Source organism: Lissotriton helveticus, chromosome 5_1 (assembly GCF_964261635.1).
Source record: "Lissotriton helveticus chromosome 5_1, aLisHel1.1, whole genome shotgun sequence".
NCBI lineage: Eukaryota > Metazoa > Chordata > Amphibia > Caudata > Salamandridae > Lissotriton > Lissotriton helveticus.
In genome coordinates, this window is record NC_136065.1 from 155,524,328 (window position 1) to 155,542,794 (window position 18,467).

Genomic DNA, 18,467 nt, shown 5'->3' on the forward strand with positions numbered 1-18,467 from the left:
TCCCAGGGCGGCCCTTTGGAAAAAACTGACTCAGTGGGGCATTCCTAATGAAATATTGAACCCAATTATTCAACTCTACTCTGACACATGGGTCCGAGTGAATCTAGGGTCCGGCTCGCATCTCTCGCGAAAAATCATGACCTCACGCGGTGTCAAGCAGGGATGCGTGCTGGCCCCTCTTCTCTTTAATCTATTCATAGCCGACCTGTCAAGCACTCTAGACAAGGTAAATAGCCATCCACCCAAAATAGGAGGTGCGGCAATTTGTAACCTTTTATACGCCGATGATTTGACATTGTTCAGCCTCACCAGAGTAGGGTTACAAAGGCTTCTTGCTGAACTATCACAATACACGTCTGACAACCAGCTAGAAATTAACATTGAGAAAACCCTGATAGTCCCATTTGGCAAGAAACACCACAGCGGCGGTGGTTGGTCAATTAACAATACAAGCCTTTCGATTGGCCAGTCATATAAATATTTAGGAGTCCATCTGGATGCAAGGGGCAGCTTCGCAAAGCAAAGCAGTGTGATCGCAGCTAAAACTACGCCTTAGTGGTATCCTTAGCCAAGTTATCGAAGAAACTCTCAGGCCCAACCATTGCCCCTTTATTAGAAGTCCTTAGAGCAAAAATTGGGCCAATACTTTCTTATGGCATAGAGATCTTTAAAGGCAAAATGAATACTGCCCTTAACAAACATACAACTAAAATCTACAGGAAGGTACTTCATTTACCGAGCTTTGCTTCCCCGGCCCAGATCAGACTAGAGCTGGGATTAACCAACTATGAAGCCTCTAACGTTGGTACCTACCTTAAGCTATGTCACAAATTAAGACAGGCCGAACCAGGCACACTAGAATGCCTAATATGGAAAGAAATAAACGAGACTAATCCAGGGGGAACATTCGGGCGCCTTCTGAATGATTACATCCATCAAATGTCAGCTGCCGATCTTTGGGCCCTCAACCCCAGTCAGACTGTTTTTAAAACCATAATCAAAAAATGTGTAAGACTGAAATCTCTGGCTTCAGACAAAGCTCTTGCCACGAAACGCAGCCACTCCTGGGCGGTAGTTAAATCCTACAAACGATTGACCCCTGCTGCCTACCTCTCCACGACATTTGCACTTTATCTAAAGCGCTTTCTGATTGCCCTAAGATTGGGAGATTGGCGCTTTCTCCAAAATCTTCCCACCTGGCGTCGTAAGAAGGAAGACACAACATGCAGAGGATGCGGGTCAGCAACAGAAACAATCTTGCACGTGCTCTGCATCTGTCCCTCATTCAATCTCCAGCGCCGATGCCTGCTCAAGCCAGAATGGAACAGGCTTGGTATTCGGACCTGCAGGCACGCCATTATCGATGCTCTGTCTCCAGATAACATTGTTTTAAACATAAACCTGTCCAAATTCATTCAGCACGCTTATCGCAATCTAGATAAAATGGACATTGCTGAGGCCATATAGCTGATTGATAAGACGGAACCTGCACTTTAATAGACCTTGCAATAACGGGGAGAGTTAATTTACAAATGGAAAGGTTTTTAACTAATATGCTTACGGTCACATTTTATTCTTTTATCATCTTTTATTCATAAAACTGTACACAATGTGATTTGTGCAATCTTTTAAAGATATGTTTTTTATATCTAAATAAAGAATTACCCACCTAAGAGTGTGAACGGCACCAAGTGGCGTGCCAGAGGGCGCAGCTTTTTTCTGCGACTTAAGTAGATCTTCTACTGCCCCCCCCCCTAGAATAAATTCTACTTTGCCTAAACATAATGAATTTTGGGTACTTACAGGGAATCTTGCCACTATATCTGTAATTAAGTGTGATGGATTGCAAACAGGTTGTTTGTTTAGAGAATGTGAAATCTTTCCATTTCTGAAAATGAACTCATTGTCAGATATAGAGTACACTGGAGCATGTGATTCATCAATACATCCACTGACATGGGGAAAGTGCGCAGTTTGATTAAAAAAAATGGTTAACTGTAATTTCTGTGCAGTTGTTGGAAATTTTATAAAATATCAATTTTCATCAGCATTGCATCAAGAAAAGCTCTGAAAAACTGGGAGAGTGCACTTTATGATACCCCATCTGCTTCAGCATTCACACCTTGCTAAACCCTTCTATGGCTATTTGAGGTAGTTCACACTTAGGCCTCTATCCATGCCAAATGTGCGTCTTTTTTTCCCAAGAAAAAGTGCTCTGCAAAAGTGTCTGTTTTTTCCCCCCTACAAAATGGCATAAACAAAAGGTAGCTGTATAGTCACCATTATCCTGGCTTTCAGGAACATGCAGAGCTGTATCAAAAAAACGATGTAGATTTTGGAAAAGTAAATATAATTCTGAATTCAGCAAGGGGTCATTTGTGTAGATCCCTAAAGTTTTTCTCAAAGAGATTAACTATTGAGGTTCCGTGAATTCTGAACCCATTCCATAAAGGTCATGGTTTCGTTATGAATTTGATATTAGCAAACCGTAACTAGTTAGTGCGGCAAGTATGAGTGTTTTCGTTATGTTAGACTGATGGATTCACTACGTATTTAGGGATTTCGTTCTGAACCCTTGGGTTCCATTTTGTGTATGGCAGCCATTTTGTGGTTGCCCTCACATAGGCCGATGACTGTGGCTGAACAAGTCTTTTAAGTACATGTACACCTTAACTCCAGTTCGTGCTGACTCCTGTTTGACCTGAGTGAACTGACCCTGTTGCCTGAAGCTGACCTTGTTAAACCAGTTCCTGCTCTTTAGCTGATCAAGATTAAGGATCAGAGCACAGGACATCGTAAAAGTTTTATTGCACACAAATATGCCTTATCCTACTCTCACCTGTTTCTGCTCCTTTCTTTATGGTCTATTTACGATTGGGATGTGCCCTTTTTTATTATGGGTTTGTTCGACCTGTCTAAAGAAGAATGTTGGGTTTGACCGATGATTGATCATGGGCTGGGCAACTGAAAAGTGGGTTTGTCGTCATGCGATACTTTTGTTGTAGAAACATGTGATTGGTTAAACTGTAAACAAGGAATGTTTGCCTGAAGCATAATGTTTGGCATAAAAAGGGATGACTTGCTTTGTAAAATTGAGCAGTCTCCTGAGAACTCATACCGTGATGACTTCTAGGACTTCTGTTACTGGCTGCAGCCAATAAATTTGATCTTTGACGGCACCACGAAGAGTCCCGTGTCTCTGTATTCTAAGACAGGTGAACCCGAAGACTTTGGGCGTGCCCCTGTCGCCGCTGGGTCTTAAATAACCCGGCTCTTCAGTTGGCGCCCAACGTAGGGCGACTTCAGCGGTACCGGTCCAAGCTTGAAGATCGTGAGGAGCTTCGTGAGGAAATTCCGGAGCAGGGCCCCCACTTCATCGACCCCGGTATGTCGAACGTGGACTGAAGGTCTTTGCTGCGAGGTTTCCCGCTTTCCTGACGGCTACGAAGGACTGCTGCCCTGACTGTCGCCCTGTCTTGGACCCATTTGTGATACTTTGTACGGCGAGACGATAGACGGGTCTTCTGGTGGCGTGACTGATACCTCAGTTAAGTATAAGTGGGTCGGTCCCAGTCCTTAGTTTTTGGTTCTTGGTTCTTAGTTTGTTTGGTCCTTAGTTTTGATTTGAAAATTGCAATTTCCAAAGCCGAGGGACTCGTATATTTGCGAGACTATCGTTGTAGATAATCCCTTGAAGTTTGAAGCTAGATTAGTGAGCGAAGATGCCTGGTCTTAGAAAATGTGGGAGAATATTTTGTTGTGGTTGTAACAGGGATTCCCGATTGGAGGATTCATGTCCTATACCTCCAGTTGGAACTCCGACTTATGAGCTCTATTCGAAACACGGCGTGGGCCCTATTTCGTTTAATGAAGTATGGGTCCGATACACTAGGATAGACGGTGTTTTAAAATGGCCACATCATGGTAGCTATGACACAGAGATTCTAGATAATTTGGAAGTTAAACTATTTAAGAAGAAAGCCCGGCCGGCAATGTTTGACTCCTTTCGCCTTTGGCGTAAAGAAGCCAGACAACGAGAAATCATGCAAGCTAAAAAAGGTAAGAGAGAAAAGGGGTTGTCGATAATGCAAGCTGCTAGGAAGTTTAAAGAAAACGAAGAAGATAAAGCAATTGAGGTGTCAGATAGACAACATAATATGGCTATTGATAAATGTTATCCAGTTTTGCCACCTCTTCTACAAGGTGCAACGAAGGACCCTGAGAAGGATCCTTTGATGTCACATTTGTTGAGATTGCCACCCCCTTCTGCACAGAGTGCTAGGGCACCTCCGCAACCTCCAGTTGCACAACCTTTTGTTGCTGCTCAACCACCGGCTCCTCCTCAGCTGGTTTTTCCTCCTACGGCGCAGCCTCCTCTGGGGCCACCGACTTTGCTATCGGTTTTGTCTGGAACTACTTTGCCTTATTCTCCTGTACCTTCAACTTCTCTTGCTACTAACCCTACGCTTCTATCACCTCAAAATACTTTGTCTCCTGTCCTTATGACAGCTTCTCCTTCTGCTCGACAACAAATGACTGATATTGTTACTGGTCTTTTGTCTCCTTTCTTTGGGTCATTGAGTATGACGCCTGTTTCTGCACGTAAACAAATGCGTAGTCAGCTTCCTGGTCCCGAAGAACGGGCAGTTAGATCTCTTGGCTCGCAGATGGGTTTCGAATGTTTCGAGGAATAACTTAGAATCAGTTATGGATGTCTTCCAACAGTGGGAGGCACCGAAACAAAGGTATGTTTTTGAAGTTATGTGTACTTTCCTTCGTGAGGAATGGGAAGATAATGATTTGGGTTCAGTCCCTGTAGAAGTGCTAAATGTCCAGTCTGAGTTTGCGAAAGGGACGATAGTGGGTCCCGGAATTGAGAATGCAGTTGCGATGGTACTTGCGTTAAGGAGCGATTTCCTTTCTCAGCGACTGTTTGAACCTGATTCCCCTGTTAGAAGAAAAGCGAGACAGTATCCCATGAGATAAGTTCCTCCTGTATGGAAGGAAGCTGTTCAGGCTAATGTAAATCAGGGTATTGTTGCCGCACCGGCTCATTTTCAGCGAGTATGGGTACATGTCCCTTGGAAGAGAGCAGAGGTCTTGGCTCTTAAGCAGACCTTACCTGATCCTCGTAAGAATCTTGCTGGTTATTACAAAGAATTGTCTCAGACAGTAGATGCGTGTATTATGAATTTAGCCGACATCGACATGTTGATGGGTAATGTAGTTCCACAACCTTTGTGGGCGAAGATGCGTCATGAGAATCATGCGGCAGAATTAGGAGATACTTGGGCGAATATTATTGCTGCAGATGGTAGACAACAGGGAGGTGCTAAACCTGAACCTTTGGTTACGGAATTGCCAGGTAGAATTATTAATTTAATGAAGAAGATGATGCCTGCTTTACGAGTGAATTGGGATAAGTTAACAGCATGTAAGCAGAAGAAAGATGAAAGTGTATCTGATTTCTTCACTAGGTTTGAAGAAACATTTATAGATCATAGTGGTCAGGACATGAGTACGGAAGGTGGGCAAAGATTGTTCGTAGATAAGTTTGTCTTTAACTTACTTCCTGAACTGTCTAATAAGTTGAAAGATTCTGAGAGTTCTTGGGCTGTTTCTTCGTCGGCCCAGATATTGGCAACTGCACAGTACTATGAGAATAGGGATAAGGACGAGAAAGAAAAAGTAGAGAAAAAGACCAAAGACTTAAAGACAAAGGTTCTTTTGCAGCAGGCGTATCCGCCTCGCTCGAATCAGCAAGAGTCACAGCAACGCCCACAGTTTCAGCAACCTCCACAGTTTCAGAGACCGCAACAGAACCCTGGGTATTTTCCTCCAAGACCCCCCTTGGGTTTGAATCAGTGTGCGTATTGTAAGGAGGAAGGTCATTATAAAAATGAGTGCCCTGTGTTGCGACAACGTGCGAGTGGTATGCCGGCCCCGAGAGGTCGTGGTGGTTTTCAACAAATGTCAAGGGGTAGAGGACGTGGTGCGTTTCCTCAGAACGAACGTTCCTTTCCCCCACAAAATCCTATGAATTGCTTTGATCAACAGAAAATGACATCTGGTCGGTCGACTCAGTACTATGCTGATGACTATTATGTTGAGAGTGAGACTGCTGACTATAATGATTGCTAGGACAGCCATAGACAAAGAGAGGGAGTAGTGTCAGTTCCAGTAGATCAGAGTGGGCCTTATGTTGCAGTAGCCACATCAGGTGTGGTAGAGCCTTTTCCTTTGGATACTGGTGCAGCGAAGAGTTCTATCATGCACTCTAAACTCCCTGGCGCAACTTTGTCTGGCTTAACTAATGTTTCAGTAGGATTCTCTGGCGCCCCAGTTCGTAACCCAGTTTCTAGTCCTTTGTCTCTTTCCATTGGGCCTTGTGAATTGGAAGCACCTCTCATTCTAACGACAGGTTGTGGTGAGAATTTGTTGGGTTTGGATTTGTTGAAAAGGTTGCATGCAACATCACGTTGTTCTCCTTCGGGCGTACAGCTTACATTGGGTAAGAGAGTGATCTCTCCGATGTATTTGTCTAAAGATCGGCTTCCACCGGAATTACGTTCTCTCCCTGATACTCTTTGGGCTACTGGTCCTAATGATGTGGGTCTTTTGGAGATTCCACCCTATGTTGTAACGCTTAAAGCGAATGTTAAATTGCCGCGCATCCCCCAATATAGGATTTCTAGCGATGGTGAAAGAGCGCTTTTAGCGATCATCTATGATTTGATTGAGAAAGATGTGATTGAAGAAACGAGAGGTAATGTGTGTAACAGTCCCGTTTTGCCTGTCCTAAAGCGCACTGACTCTTCTCAGCCACCTGTTTATAAGTTTGTGATCGATCTTAGAGAGGTTAACAAGATTGCCGTGTCACAGTTTCCAGTTGTTCCGGATATTACTGCTTTGTTGACATTGATTCCTGCTTCAGCTGCCTGGTTTTCGGTTATAGATCTGAAGAATGCTTTCTTCAGCATTCCAATTGCCGAGGAAAGTAGAGATATTTTTGGCTTCTCTTTAGGAGGCCGAAGCTTCCGGTTTAAGAGAGCTCCCCAAGGCTATTGCGAAAGTCCTTCTATTTATAGTCAGGCTTTGAAAACTCAACTTGATACTCTTGTGTTGCCTGCTGGTGCTGCTCTTATTCAGTATGTGGATGATCTGTAAGTGGCAGCTGATGATGAGAAAACTTGTAAAGAAGCTACTCTTTCTTTGTTGCGACATTTGTCAGACTTGCATCATAAAGTGTCACCTTCTAAGTTGCAGTATTGTTGCCAAGAAGTGACCTACTTAGGTCATCTCTTGTCAAAGGAGGGAAGAAGGTTGACCCCAGAATGAATTCAAGCGATTGCACAAATGACTGTACCAAGCACACAGAGAGAAGTGCGTGCTTTCTTGGGAATCACGTCGTATTGTATACAGTGGATTCCAAATTTCTCTCTATTAGCGAAACCTCTGTTGGCTTTGACTTGTAAAGATACACCGAATCCTCTTCCGTGGTCTGACGATTGTCAGAAAAGTTTTTCTGAGTTGCGTGATGCATTGTGTTCTGCTCCTGTGTTGGGTACTCCCGACTACAGTAAGCCTTTTACACTCTATGTCCACGAGAGAGGGATGTGCGTTGTCAGTGTTGACACAACCTTTTCAGGACAAGCAGCGTCCATGCGCGTATTTCTCGTCAACTTTATATCCGGTAGCTAGAGCGTTGCCGAGTTGCTTGAGAGCTACAGCGGCAGTGGCTGTTTCAATCCGACAGTCTGCTGGATTGGTGATGGACAATACGTTGGTTGTGATGGTTCCACATGCAGTGGATACTTTGTTAAATCGAACCAAGACTCAACACCTTACTAGTGCGAGGTTGTCGGAGGTTGTCGGGTTATGAATTGACGCTTTTGGCTAGTCATGTGCACATCAAGCGGTGCAATGTACTGAATCCAGCGACATTATTGCCGATCTCTGTGGATATAGATCGTCAGGAACAGCATTATTGTTTTTTGAGGACGGAAGAGGAAACAAAAGGGAGAGTCGACTTGAAAGACACTCCTCTTTTGGATCCTGATGGTACACTATGGGTTGATGGTTCAAGCTACAAGCTTCCGAATAGTGAAACGACTGCAGGATATGCCGTGACGACATTAAGCACAGTTGTTGAGACTGCACGAGTGAGCTATAATTCAGCACAAGCAGCGGAATTGATTGCATTACTGAGAGCGTGTGTTTTGTCTGAAGGAAAGAGAGTGAATGTGTATACCGATAGTCAGTATGCGTTTGGTGTTGCCCATAGTTTTGGACGTTTGTGGAAAGAAAGGGGATTCCTCACATCCCATGGGACTAAGATTCAGCATGGACAGTTGGTGAATGAGCTTCTCGAGTCACTTACTTTGCCGAAGCAAGTTGCGATTGTGACGTGTAGTGCTCATCGGAAGGTTACGGATGATGAAAGACACAGCAAGAAATCTGATGAGTCGAATGTATGTGGCAGGCCCTGCGAGATGGATTGGTGATGTTGGAATGTGCGAAGATACGATTGAGAGTGTGAAATCGATACAGGCTGAAGCTACTGAAAGTGAGAAAAATGTGTGGAGAGAAACTACGGGCAGATTGGATTCGACTGGTTGTTGGGTTGAATTGTCAGAACACCAAAGATGGGTGTTGCCAGATGCGTACGTGCTTGCAGTGGTTACTATGGCACATGGTTTGTCTCACATCAGTGTGAAAGGGATTTGTAAGTTGTTGGCTCCAGTATGGCAGAATGCTGGAATTCCCAAGTGTGCGGAGAATGTGGTCAAGAATTGCATGTTGTGTTTAATGTATAATCCTGGCAAGGGAACCCCAACTCCAGCTGGTCACTTTGCTCCTCCGACGTATCCGTTCGAGGTTTTGCAATTGGATTTCATCCACATGGAAAGGTGCAATAATTTAAAGTATGTCCTTGTAGTTGTTTGTGCCTTTTCTAGATGGGTAGAAGCATACCCCCTAAAAGATAATACTGCCTCGTCCACTGCTAAAGTCCTGGTCAAAGAATATTTCCCTAGGTTTGGGTTGCCAAGGATGGTATGGAGTGATAACGGAAGTGAATTCGTGGGGAAGGTGATGAAGAGAGTGTGTGAAGGGTTGGGAATTCACCAGAAATTCCACGCTGCGAATCATCCCCAATCAGCTGGTTTAGTTGAGTGCTATAATGACACGTTAAAGTTAAAGCTGGCTAAGATTCAAGCGAGCACTGGTCTTCAATGGCCTGATGCTTTACCGTTGGCACTTTTGTCGACTAGAACTACAGTACATTCCCGGATAGGCCTTAATCCGTATGAGATTGTCTTTGGCCGTCCGGCAAATGTTTGGGGAGGGCCGAGGCCAACCAAGTTTAGTGACATCGAATACCCTATGCTAGTGGACTACTTGTATGACTTAACGACTAAATTACGTGTCTTGCATCAACAGGTTCATGATAAATTGCCGCCAGCTTCTGTGGATCCATGTCACACCCTCAATCCTGGTGACTGGATTTTGGTGAAGAACTTTCAGCGAACCAAGAATGATCAGCCCCGCTGGACCGGCCCACACCAAGTCTTGTTGTCAACGAGGACCTCAGTGAAAGTTTTCGGGAAAAAGAACTGGATCCACGGCGTACATTGTAAGAGGGCGCCGTTGCCTCTGCCGTACGACCAGTGGGTCCGTGAAGGTATTGCAGATTCAGAGACTGAAACGGTGCCGAAGTTTGCACCATTTAGCGACGCCTAGTTGGTGTGGAGAGGCTCCGAGAAAGAAGATGACGATGTCCTTCAAGAAGCTGTGTCTGTGTCTCAAAGATTAGACACTACTGAACCTGAAATGTTGTTTCAGCCTCAAACGAGGCCTGGAAAAGAGCGTTATAATCTACGTCCTAGAAACAATGGACTAATAAAATAAATGAATTCCTTTTTTTTTATTTTTGGAACTGAACTCTCTCAGGAATTAAACTCTCTCAGCCAAGAAACTTTTTTGGTATAGTTTTGTGAACCACCATCCGGGTTCAGCTGTAGGGTCACGGTGCAAAGACTTGAGAGTGCAAGCCGAAGACGCAAGGTCAACGGTTCTGGTTGGTCTAAGGGAGTTCCCTGGGCTGACAGAAGCATTCCTTAGCAGAAGAAAACCAACCGCCGTGAACAGCATCGGTTAGAGGATGGAGTTTTTTGAGATTGAAAGAGCCGTTGAGAAAATGAATATTAAGAAGAAACTGTGTAAAATTATGCATAGCAAATGTTTTCTGATCACATGTCTTTTGATGTTTTTTAGCATGACGTTAGCTTTGGTGGGTTGGTTTGTATTTTCTCTTCAACTGATTTCTGCACCCATTTTCCAACCTACGACTTTACCTGCTACTACTTCTTTGCATTCTTTTCATACTTTACCTGAACACGAACAGATTAGAAGGTCGGAATTTGTGAATAATTCCTTTGTGCAACTCCTCCATCAACACCAGTTAGTAGTGAACACCACTAATTGTTGGGTGTGTGGTCTTATGCCACATACTATGGATAGAGGTATTCCTTATCTGGTTCTGCCATTCAGTTACAATGGGTCCGTATGGGCATATCAGACGATGTTTATTTATGCCATCGAAGTCTATCCCCTGTGTTCCATGAGAGATAACTCAAGTAATAAAGCCTTGGTGAAGGGAATTACAGATATGAGTAGAGATATCGAAACGTATGAGACTATTCCCAAGGATGAGTTACTAGCATATGTTGGTTGGAATGCAACCGGATATAGTATTAGTCTGGGTGAGAAGCAGAGATGAAAAAGGTCACCTCCGATTTGGATTGTACCCCATCGTGGTCATTTTTGTCTGCAAGGGAAAGGCAAGAATCCGAGAGCTCAGTTAGGGAAGAGTATTTGTACTCAGATGTATGTCTTTGCATCCCAAACTTCCCCACCGTTTTTAGCAGCTAAGGGCACGTATTTTGTCTGCTATGATAGAGCATATACATGGTTGCCCCCTGGTTTTTCGGGAACATGTTATGTTGCATATTTGTTGCCTCCTACGTACACTGCTGCCATAGATTACCACAGAACGAGAGTCGTTAGGGGTGTCTTCAGTAAGGAAGATACCACTGGACAAGAAGTGGGAGACTTTTTCACGGGTTTCCTACCGTTTTGGGGACCTATGGCAAACAGTAGAAATATACGGCAAATGACAAGAGTGGTTGAATCCACCATAAATTAAACTGCCGGTGCCCTTAGTAATCTGACTGCTGAGCTTCAAGCGGATCGCCTTATGACGTTACAGAATCGAATGGTTTTAGACGTCATACTTGCAGATCGAGGTGGGGTATGTAAAGTGATCCAATCGAGTTGCCGCGTTTTCATACCAGACAATGCTCCTACAGTATACCAGGCCATTTCTAAGTTACATAAGATCTCTGAGTCTATAAATGTGGATAAAGCAGATTGGTCGTTGATTGGGTGGTTCTGGGAACTGTTATCGACCTGGGGATGGAAGATTCTGATGATCATTGGGATGGCTTTAGCGATTCTTTTCCTGTTCTCTCTTTGTGTGCAGTGCGCTCCTGCTATATGTGGCCACTGCGCTACTACGTGTGCAAGGAGACCTGTCCCAAGAGAGGTACTAAGTAATAGGATTATGCTCCAGCAACATCTTGATGATCTGATGAATATAGACCTGGATTCAGATTGACGTGGGTTTAGGTTATTGCCTATGTAAGGGCAAAAGGAGGGTCTGAGGTTCCGTGAATTCTGAACCCGTTCCATAAAGGTCATGGTTTCATTATGAATTTGATATTAGCGAACCGTAACTAGTTAGTGCGGCAAGTATGAGTGTTTTCGTTATGTTAGACTGATGGATTCACTACGTATTTAGGGATTTCGTTCTGAACCCTTGGGTTCCATTTTGTGTATGGCAGCCATTTTGTGGTTGCCCTCACATAGGCCGATGACTGTGGCTGAACAAGTCTTTTAAGTACATGTACACCTTGGCTCCAGTTCGTGCTGACTCCTGTTTGACCTGAGTGAACTGACCCTGTTGCCTGAAGCTGACCTTGTTAAACCAGTTCCTGCCCTTTAGCTGATCAAGATTAAGGATCAGAGCACAGGACATCGTAAAAGTTTTATTGCACACAAATATGCCTTATCCTACTCTCACCTGTTTCTGCTCCATTCTTTATGGTCTATTTACAATTGGGATGGGCCCTTTTTTATTATGGGTTTGTTCGACCTGTCTAAAGAAGAATGTTGGGTTTGACCGATGATTGATCATGGGTTGGGCAACTGAAAAGTGGGTTTGTCGTCATGCGATACTTTTGTTGTAGAAACATGTGATTGGTTAAACTGTAAACAAGGAATGTTTGCCTGAAGCATAATGTTAGGCATAAAAAGGGATGACTTGCTTTGTAAAATTGAGCAGTCTCCTGAGAACTCATACCGTGATGACTTCTAGGACTTCTGTTACTGGCTGCAGCCAATAAATTTGATCTTTGACGGCACCACGAAGAGTCCCATGTCTCTGTATTCTAAGACAGGTGAACCCGAAGACTTTGGGCGTGCCCCTGGCGCCGCTGGGTCTTAAATACCCGGCTCTTCACTATTGAAGTAAAAAAATATTTCAATTGATTAAGAACAAACATTTGTGACAACGTTTTCATTTATAACGTCTTGTCACGATGACCAAATTACAAAAGCAATATGGAATGTAATGTAAACTTGTTTTATGAAGCGCGTAATTACCCAAAGGTAACGCTAATAGTTTGACGGCAGTGTCAGTAGATAAAATGGGATCATAGAGCTTCTCTGAATGATTCAGCAAAAAGCCATGTTTTTAACTGTTTTCTAAACTGCAGCAGATTGGACTGAGATCTCGAAGTTAAAGGCAAGGTGTTCCAAAGTTTAGATGCTCCAAAGTAAAAGTTCTCCTGCACCATCTAGATTTATTTATTCTGGGAACAGTTGTCAATCTGCCTGAACTGGGTCTGAGGATTTAATTAGGAGCGTGCCATGAGAAGATTTTTTGATAATATTCTGTCCCAGTCCAATGCATGGCCTTATGAACCAGACACAGTGCCTTAAACTTGATCCTGTCCCTCACAGGAAGCCAGTGTAGCAAATCTTGAGTAATAGGGGCAAATTTGGGGACTTACAGAATCAATCTGTCTCTGCATTTTGTAAAGGTAGGAGTTTTTTCACCAGTTGCTTTTGTGTACCAAGGTACAGGGCATTGCAGTAGTCTATCCTTGAGATGACAAGTGCCTATGTCACTGTTTTTTGTCGCTCCACCGAAATGAAAGGGAAAGTCTTCTTTAGCGACCTAAGCAGGAAAAAGCATGACGATGTTGTTTGGTTAATTTGTTCAGAGCAACATAATTTGGTATTGAAAATTACATCCACATTTCTGGCTTTTTGATCAGTGTAATTGCGTGTGCTCGCTTTTAAAGAAATCAATCGTTTTAAAATGTTTATAGTTTTACAAACTCACATTTTTAAATTTTTGTTCACTCATTCCCTATTGCCAATCACTTACTTGTTGTTCTGTGGGGTGCCTCCCCATTTCCACTGCGGATTGTTCCGTTTGAGTGGAGGGAGCCGACACCACCCGGAAGTGACGTTGCAGATCCCGATCTCAGGTCAGCTGCCTGATACTATAAAAATAGATGACCGGCATGACGCGCAGCGGACACACGCAGTGGGCGCGCCGAAGGTAAGCCCGTCTGTGCCCGTCCGTGCCTGGACGTTGCCAGGAGCCAGAACCCCTGCCAGTTTTCTCAGGGATCAGGTAATTAGCTCAGGAGCGCTCCTCAGCTATTCTAGCCAGGACTTGATAAGAATCAGAGACAGACAATGTCGGCTCGGTCTGCCAGATATCAATTCATGCACCATACCAACAGAAGTAGAAGACCCTTTTGCTTGTAGAACCTGTGGCTTTCAGAGTTAGCTACTCACACAGCCCCGGAACAACACTATAGCACCTGACTCAAGAACTAGCACCTCACACTGCTCCAATAAACATATATGTCCCTTACATACCACCCACAAAAACGCAAGATGGGACTGTTTTCTAGCAAATGTTAGATCTCTCCCCAAACATGCTATTAATATTTGGGACATGCTCTCCTCTTCTCTTTCCCACATTGGGTCTTGACGGAAGCTTGGACTAAACCATCTTCCAATCCAGCAATTGCACTAGCGCTACATGACAGCTATCACATTCAAAAGCTGGATAGACCATGCAGGGCAGTACCTATTATTTATAAAGATCCTATTAAATTCTCAGTCTAAGATCAATTAAGCAATGACAAATTAGAAATTCTTATGTTTAGAATTGATCTACATGCACAACTTAGCTGGAAAGGAGCCCTTGTATACCGCCCCCCTGGAACACTCCTCGATTCCGTCACCCTACTCATGGACTTTATCTCCCCATATATCATTTCAACTAAAAATGTTTTGCTTCTCGGAGATTTGAATGTGCACAGTGAAAACCCCAATAAGCTTAATGCCTCCTCCCTTTTGACAGATCTGTCCACACTTGAGTTGACCAAAATCAACAATGAACCTTCTCATGTGGCAGGGCACGCGCTAGATCTAATCCTCTCAAACTCGCCCAACATTGTTTGCGGAAACAACTTGCCCTCTCAATTGGTCAGACCACTCAATAATCAAATTCTGGATTACCGGATCTAAAGAGCACATTGACCCCAAAACACACACCATTAGGAGTTATAGACAGTGGCATAAATTGATGCCCACTCTCTTCCAAGACACCTTTGTTCCACCACAGCACTCCAACTCCGACAGTGTGGAAGAACGTCTAATTGCCTTTCAGGCAAGCATGAAGTCCACAATAGACACGATGGTACCCCTGAAAATATCCCCTATTGTCTCAAAACGCCCAGAGACACCATGGTATACCCCTAAATCCCAGATTGAAAAAAGCCAATGAAAAAAACTAGAATGACATTGGCGCCGCACACACGACCCCCATGATAAAGAAAGATTCTTCTCTGACTAGAACCATAGAAGCCTGAAAACCGCTCGAAAAATGCATATTGCAAATCAACTTCAACAGGCAGATAACTCCCCTAAAGCACTATTTCAGCCCCTCGAATCATACACCAACCCCAAGGCGTGTACCATGGAAGAGGCTCCATCTCAGACACTATGCGACAATATTGCAGGATATATAACATTAAAAATAGATAAGATCTGCAACAAGATCACTGCGGGCAATTGCTCCCGATCAAGCCGCACATCCGAATACCCTCCTTCCACTCCTAGCAAGTATAAACTAGAGGAATTTCCAGTGCTCTCCCCCAAGGAGACAGAATCTTTATTAAAAACAACTAAATCTGGCTCTCCTTTAGACCTGATTCCAGCCAAGATCATCGGCTCACTCGCCAATCAACTCGCTGCGCCCATTTGTTCCATCTTAAATAGCTCCTTGAAGGAAGGCAAACTCCCAAAGGAATGGAAAACAGCTCAGATCCTGCCCATCAGGAAGAATTAAAAACTCCCTCCAGATGATGTCTCTAATTACCGTCCATTTCTTTACCCCCCTTACTAAGTAAACTTCTAGAGAAGCACATTAATATATACTTGTCCGAATTGATAGAATCCTCCAACTGCCTTGACCCCTCACAATCAGGATTCCGACCTAGGCACAGCATGGAGTCGGCATTGGTGACAGTCACTGATAACATCCAAATGCTAGCAGACAAGGTCAGGCAGTACTCCTTATACTGCTTGACCTGTCTGCAGCATTCAATACTAGCTCCCACCAGATCTTGCTTGGGAGACTGAGAGATATAGGCGTCCAGGGCTACGCACTTAAATGGATGACTGACTTTCTGGTTGAAAGAACTCAAACCATCAACATAGGCCCTTTTAGATCGCAGACCACTAATGTCACCAAGGGAGTACCCCAGATTTATGTTACTCCACTGGCAAACCTATTAAGAAACTTAGGATTCATACCTATTTCCTATGCCAACGACACACAACTGCTTCTCTCTTTTGACAAGAATAACAGCAACATTCAGACCACCTTTTCGGAGGGCATGAAAGCCATCACTGATTGGATGAGTAACAACTTCCTTCAGTTGAATGCAGAGAAAACCGAAATTATGTTATTCAGAGAAGCAGTAACGAGGTGGTCGCCCAATTGGTGGCAGGAGAACTGGGCCCGGCCCCTCCCATCCCCAAAACAATTGGTAAAGAACCTAAGGGTCCAAATGGACCAGAAGCTAAGCTTAGAGGAGCATGCCACAACAACAACTGGGGCCTGTTTCCATCTACTAAGCCTTCTTTGCAGAGTCTTCCCCCTACGTCTGCTATCCACATGGAAAACCCTGATACAAGCATTGGTCGTAAGCCGTCTGGTCTACTGCAACGCTCTGTTGATTTCAGCCAAGAAATCTTCCTTGAACAGACTGCAAGTAGTCCAGAACAGGGTAGCCAGATTAAGGACCAACACCCCCCACCCCCCAGAAGAGCTTCCCTACCCCTACTCCGAAAGCTGCATTTGCTACCCATTCGCAAAAGGATAAAATTCAAAATTTGCTGTATTGTCAGCAGCCAACCATGGCGGCTGCTTAAGGGACTAGCTCCGTAGTCCGAGCGGCCTCTCCGCAAATCCGACCATTTATCCGACTGCTTTGAGATCTCTAAAGGAGAGATCCGACGCCCAGGACCGGGCGGAACGGAAGGCGGCAACTTCTGTGAAAATCCGACGCCGGGTGATGGAGTTCGGACTGCGCTCCCTTGTGGCCTGCGGCGGGGCTGAGAGCCGGGACATTTCCTTTTGGAGCGGCCCGGCAGGAAGTGGCGTTGACCCGGGGAAACTCACCGGAAGTGCCCGTCCAGGATCCGAAAAGACAGCGGACCCCCCGAAATCCGGTAGGAGCGTACTCCGGAGTTTCTGTGTGGTGGAGCGGAGCGTCTGCAGGGAGCGGGGGAGCCGCACGGGTCGCAGGAGCCGGACTGCGGGCATCGGAGACTTTGAGGGGAAGCGCGTCCTGTGGGCACCCGCCATCTTGAGGCCGGCCGGCTGATGCGGACCCCGAGTGACACCGGGGCTACAGAGAGGGGCGGATGCCAGCTCTATCGTGTGTGCATCAGACCTGGGATTGATCCGCCGTCCCATTGAATGCCCTGAGAACAAAGCCTTCGTGGACGAGGGAACCACTGGCCTTGACGGCAGCGAGACCCGATCGCCATCTGCACGGCTAGGTACCACACGGCGCACCCTCTGCGTGCCGCAGCTGCGGGCCGCAACAAAAGCTTGGCGCTGCGGACTATTGATGCGCTGAGGCCTCCCCTGCAGACAGCACTGCGCTGTCATTGACGGTGTCCCTCCACGCAACCAGCGCTTCTATGAGGCACACAGCGCTTAACACGAAGCAGACGCCATTACAATACAGTGAGTTCCGGCGGATCCTGCGAGCTGAATGGCGCCATAACCCATTTCTGAAAGGGAAGCTATCTGAACTGTATGCTCCCCCCGATAGCACTGGTTGGGGAATAACGCCCTGGGTACATGTAATTGCTCCACTCGCCCAGGCAGATCACTTTAGCAAGCACTGTCGGCTCAGCTGCTACCCTATGGACTGATACCTGATGCAGGCGCAGTGGGTACCGAGTGACCTCCATTAACGTAGGTGCAAGAAGGACATTATAGCCGGGTTGGAAAGGCGCAGAACGCTACTGTGGCAATTGATGAGACCTGGCTTGGACGCACAGAGCGGACTCGGCCACTAGCCTGTGGTCGCGGACACACGTTGAACATTCCCCACCCTCCAGACCGGCGGGACTGGTTGAGACGGACCCGGCACTGCGGAACACGTTGTCCTGCGTGGTACAGGGCCAAACAGTGAGCAAAGAAGACTGCGACAGCCGTCGAAATGGCGGGCAGGGGCCCCAAGAAGGGTATGACACAGACTCACATAGACAAATTCACGTATGGAACGGACGCCTCCTCCCCAGCTGGAAGCAAGTCGTCAGCCGGTAAATACGCAGACGGGAACGGGGGGAAAAAGGCGACGCTCGACGATGTTATGCAGGCGCTGACGCAAATGCAGGCCACAATAGGCACGATCTCTACCGAAATCACTTTGATTAGGGCGGACTTTCACAAAATGTCAGAGAAGGTCAGCTCCATGGAGGTGGTCACTAAATCTCTGGTGGAGGATGTGTCAGAGCTACAAACAGCTGTGGAGCGGCTATCCGCAAATAACAAGACACTGAAGGAAAGGTTGGATGATCAGGAAGGACGCTCGAGGCGGAACAACGTCCGAATAGTTGGAATACCAGAATCTGAAGGCACCAGAGCGACGGACCTTTATGTAGAGGACCTTTGCACTCATCCTTTTGGATTTGAGTGCAGCGTTCGATACCGTGTCTCATTCCATCCTTCTTGACTCTCTCCGCTCCCTTGGTGTTGCTGGATCTGCGCTGGCCTGGATTGCCTCCTTTTTAGGCGG